The 5,329-nt window shown below is 43.3% G+C and overlaps 1 pseudogene across 1 annotated transcript; it reads right to left on the bottom strand.

Moving 5' to 3' along the window:
* Positions 1–3,717: 3,717 nt before the first annotated feature.
* Positions 3,718–4,982, bottom strand: LOC309333230 (E3 ubiquitin-protein ligase RNF4 pseudogene; annotated as a pseudogene). The gene has a single exon. The product of its transcript is annotated as an E3 ubiquitin-protein ligase RNF4 pseudogene (transcript).
* Between the last annotated feature and the right edge of the window lie 347 nt (positions 4,983–5,329).

Genomic DNA, 5,329 nt, shown 5'->3' with positions numbered 1-5,329 from the left:
AGGAGGGTGATAAACTGAAATTGCAGAGTTTTGAGAAGCTTAAAGATAAAGTGCGAGATTGGCTTCACTATTTTCAAATAAGGGAGGCCTACAATTTGGATAAAAAAATTGGCTTCCAGGTGGAAAAATCAAAATTGGAAACAGAACTACTAGAACCCAAAACTAAGATACTATCAAGAATGTATAACTTGCTGTTGAAATGGAATACTCAGGATGAAACGGTAAAATCTGCTATGATTAAATGGGCACAAGATGTTGGACATAACATTATGTTTGCTGACTGGGAACAGTTGTGGACCACAGGTATGAAATTTACGGCATGTAATGCCCTAAGAGAGAATATTATGAAAATGATATACAGGTGGTACATGACACCAGTCAAGCTTGCAAAAATCTATCATTTGCCCGATTGTAAATGTTGGAAATGTAAAGAGACCGAAGGTACATTCTTTCACCTTTGGTGGACGTGTCCAAAGATTAAGGCTTTCTGGGAGATGATCTATAATGAAATGAAAAAGGTATTTAAATATACCTTCCTGAAGAAACCAGAGGCCTTTCTCCTGGGCATGGTCGGCCAATTGGTGCCAAAGAAGGATAGAACTTTCTTTATGTATGCAACAACAGCAGCAAGAAAACTCCTCACAAAGCATTGGAAGACACAAGACCTACCCACCTTGGAAGAATGGCAGATGCAAGTAATGGACTATATGGAATTGGCGGAAATGACTGGCAGAATCCGAGACCAGGGAGAAGAGTTGGTGGAAGAAGATTGGAAGAAATTTAAAATCTATCTACAGAAATACTGTAAAATTATTGAATGTTAATGACGTTGGAATGAAACGAAGTGGTTCTAGTAATAAGGTATAATAAGAATATGTAAGAATGGATTGATATTAAATGAAAATTTGAAGTTATAATATGTGAGGATAAACAATTAAGGGTAAACTAAGAGGGTATGGATTTGCTGAACAAATTTTTAAATGGAATACAAAAAAGGGAGGTGTGAGGAAGTCATGAAAATAAGTAAATGAGTGGTAAGATATCAGAAAGAGGGATTTTTTAATTTTTTTTCTTTTTTCTTTTTATGTCTACTTTTGGTTTTTGTATTTTTTGTGTTTTCCTTTTACTGTTTTGTAACCTTTTTCTTGTTGAAAACTTAATAAATATTATTTTTTTTAAAAAAAGTCAGAAAGTCGATGGTGATGTGTGAATACATAGATTACAACACCCTTGCACTCACTATGATTCAGAGTAGAGTAACTAAACAGGTAACGTTGAATACCAAGAGCTGTTGTGTTTTTCTGAAATCTGTTCAGGCAAAAAGTGTTCAGTACCAGATACACCTGCCCTGTGGTGCTGAAGATTTCTGTGTGAATTACAGAACATGAACTGGTTACTTGACTAGGAGCCAGGAGCACGTAAAAAGGGAGGGGGCACCTCACAAACATGAATTATATCTACATCACCAAAGGAAAACCACAAATAAACGCTGACAGTCCTTTAAGAACTCATTTCTTATTAAATGCAGGTCAATTGTGTTCAGATGTCTGTGACCCTGTCCTTGAGAAATGGCAGAGGTCACAAAACCTAGCAGAGAATTCTGCCAACTATTCCTCCTCTTATTTATGTACCCCAAAAGTAATAGTGTAGTGTCCTGTGGGGGAGGTGTCCAGTCTCAAGTCAAACAAGAGCATGTAATAACCCATCTGAATATGGCAACTGTAAGCTCTGACTCACTTGCTAAATATTCTCCTATCCTTGTCATGGTATCACATGGCAATTGCTGCCTACCGTCAAGAACAGTCCATTATGCAGATGTAGTTTTGGTTACTGCATTTTGCTAACTTGGGTGCCGTTTTTCATCTGCCACCAGACAACTCACCCCCACCCCCCAAAAAAACCGATCACTGCAAGGATTCAGGAAACTGTGTAAGGGTCGAGGCACCCGAACACATAGTTTTGCTAGAACTTTTATGCAACGACTAGACTGGTGAAGTGTTAGGTTCCATACAGCATCGTCCAACAGTAGTGCTTGCTGTACCCCTCCAGTTTGGTGCGCATTAAGGATTCTGCACAGAAATTCAGTTTTTCCCATCACGACTCAAAGAAGTGACCTCCAAAATACATTGTGCAACTTTCTCCAATGGGTAAAATGCCTTCATGGTGACTGAAACACGAGGCAAAGCAGAGGTGGATTTAGGGCAGTGAAGCTCTTCCCCAGCACAGGATGTGGGGCCCAGAAGGGAGCCTTCCTGCCTCCTTCCCCAAGCCTAGTTAGCACTCTCCCAGCTTTGGGACTGAGATGAGAGGGCTCTAGGACCCCACCAGAGCCTTGTGCATCCTTCCCCAAGCCTGACCTCTCCCCTGCCTGGCTTTTGGAAGGCACCAGGAGGGCACCATATTACCAAGGTCCCTCCCTGGGCAAAGTGTCATTTGTTCTTCAGTAAGAGTGTCTGTGCAAACAGAACAGAAACGGTGATGGTAGGGATGAATGGAAATGACCTTCCGTTGAGCACTCTGTCTTAAGCTCCCCTCGAAAGCTGGGGGTGCATATAGGTTCTGGTAACACCAGACACATTTGCACAGAGGATTTGATCTCCACAGCCCATGTTCACAGAGACAATGCCATCTGTGGAAGTCCTAACCATGCCACATGATTGCCAGGCTATGTGCAAGTCTAATATGGGGTGTGTGCAGCTAGGCCCCTGCAGCAGGCTGCGGGGAGACTAAGGAAGCCTCCCTTTTAAAAAAGGTGTTCAATCCAGTGCTGAACTGGAAGCGTAACACTGGCCCTCCAAGCTGTCACGGGTGAGGTTTCACTATGTTGCGAGACTCCTTAAAATTGAATAAACAAGAAACATGGGGGGAAATATTATGAGATTCACCGCAGCCGATTAAGGCCTGGTGAGATGCTGCTGATTAGCTGGATAGCCCATGTTTTCTACCAACGGAAGATTGGCTGGCATACATTTAAGATACAGGTAGGTAGCCGTGTTGGTCTGCCGTAGTCGAAACGAAATAAAAAAATGCCTTCCAGTAGCACCTTAGAGACCAACTAAGTTTGTGATTGGTATGAGCTTTTGTGTGCTCATGTATCTGAAGAAGTGTGCATGCACACGAGAGCTCATACCAAGAACAAACTTAGTTGGTCTCTAAGGTGCTACTGGAAGGCATTTTTTATACATTTAAGAGAAAGTCTTTCATTTAAGAGTTATCAACATAAAACGTTTTAAAGCAATTAGACCTATTAGTAGAGCAGCATCCCAAAGTTCAACAGGTCAAGCCATTCATAGTTCCACTATGACTACGTGACAGGGCTGAGAAAGGGAGTCACCGCAACTCAAGTTGACTTCATCATGCGAGGTTCAAGTCTTACATGCTTGCTGCTTGAAACATGGCCCTATGGGTGCAGCTTCCCCACAGCAAAGCGTTTCTGAAAAGCAGAGAATTACTTTATCCTCTTCCAGCCATTTGAGGAGTGTTTCACATAAATGGCTTAGCTCATCTCCATTGGATTCTGCCCCACGTGGCAACCTCGGTACGGACTCCACTATGAATTGCTCCTTAAGCACATGCCTGGACAGGGAAAGCTGCTCAGGTCTAACATGATGGCTGTATTCTCTTCAAGAGAAGACTCGGACCACCCAGAGTTCTTTGTAATAAACCATTTATGCATGCAGCGTTAGAAATGAGCCACAGTGTTGTATAAACCTTGGTCTTTATTAGGGCTACATCAACAGAAAGAGGGGTTTGCCACTAGAAAGCAAGTAGATGTGGAACAGACTTCCACCGGTGAGTGGTTGGCTTTGGTTTTTTACAAGGCAAATTGCAAAAAGAAGCTGCAGGTTGTATTATCATAGATGACTATGACTAGCCTAGTCTTGAATAGATGAGTTCACTCGACATCAGTCTTTTCTCAAAGCAGCAACAGAACTAGAACAGAAATGAGATATTGGCACAAAGCAATGTGGCAGCAGCAGACATATCCTCCAAGCTGTTCTTCAAACGTCTACAGACCTCAAAAAATGTGAGCTGCAAAAACCTTAACGCAAAACGAAGCTGAAACAGTACAACTGGACTATAAGGAGGCCAACTGGGAAAAAGTGAAATTGCTAACTGTCATATTGAAGTCATATATACTGTACTTGGTGTGTTCTTTGGAGTTCACTCATGTTTATGAAGGCCACATTAGACTGTGTTCAGGAACACCCATGTCTTCACATATAAATTGGATGATACTCCTTTGGAGTGAGATGCCTCCTACAAATTGGGCAAAAGTTAGCATACCTAAGGAAATTGCTGAGGCACTGACTACAGAAGATGTGGCCACATGTTGTTGACACTATAAGCCGTCCGCTTTGCACAATCTCTGCAAAGCTGTCTATGCAAATTCCACAACTCAAAGTGCCTGAGGATCTTGCAAATTCCCTCCTTCCCACTTCTCTGGGGAGCTTTCTAGTGGCAAGAGCACCACTCTGTGTGTGTCTGCTATCACCACCACCACCACCACCACTAAATATGAGGCTGTCAGACAATGGTTGAGGTCTGAACTCTCTATTGGGCTGCTGCCCACTCTCTCCAACAAGCACAAGAGAATCGTCTTGCGTAAGATCAACAACTATAGGTTCTGAAGTTTCGCAAGTGAGGTCAACTACTTCCACATCCATACTTCTATCATTAAGGCTGTGTGGCAGGGAGGCGGAGGCGGAGGAGGAGGGGATACAGGGTTCAGAAGCAGTTCCCACCATCATCTTGTCCAGAGTATGAGGAGGTCTTGCGGAGGTGTTGCGACTGCCCCTCTTGCTGTTGCTGTGCTGGGTTGCATTACATTCTGTACTTGTTGAACTCATGATGCACAGGGATGGGAGAGGCACAGGCTGCAGAGTACTTGCTTCCCCCCTCATCTCCGTGTGCTGCTCCCTGCTTAGTCGCCAAGCAATTCTGTAATGTGATAAGGATGATCATGAATGCTCTCTCTAAAGCAACTTGATGCAACTGGTGACGCTTTGGAGCACCGTGACTTTCTTAGAGTTGTCTCTTTTATAGCAGGTACTCCGAAGCTGGAGCAAGTTCAACATCTTGAGGAGTTAGGGCAGGCTTCCTCAACCTTGGCCCTCCAGATGTTTTTGGCCTACAACTCCCATGATCCCTAGCCAGCAGGACCAGTGGTCAGGGAGGATGGGAATTATTGTCTCAAAACATCGGACGGGCCGAGGTTGAGGAAGCCTGAGTTAGGGTGTCTTTCGTGTTACTCTATAGAACTGCATTCACGTGGGAAGAAACAGGATTAGGCTAAGAAGCAGGCACACAACTATTAGTTTTCTATCTT

This window comes from Podarcis erhardii (assembly GCF_964252035.2).
Source record: "Podarcis erhardii genome assembly, chromosome: W".
NCBI classification, from domain to species: Eukaryota; Metazoa; Chordata; class Lepidosauria; order Squamata; family Lacertidae; genus Podarcis; species Podarcis erhardii.
The sequence above is the reverse complement of the archived record's forward strand: the minus strand, read 5'-3'. Positions and strand labels throughout refer to the sequence as shown.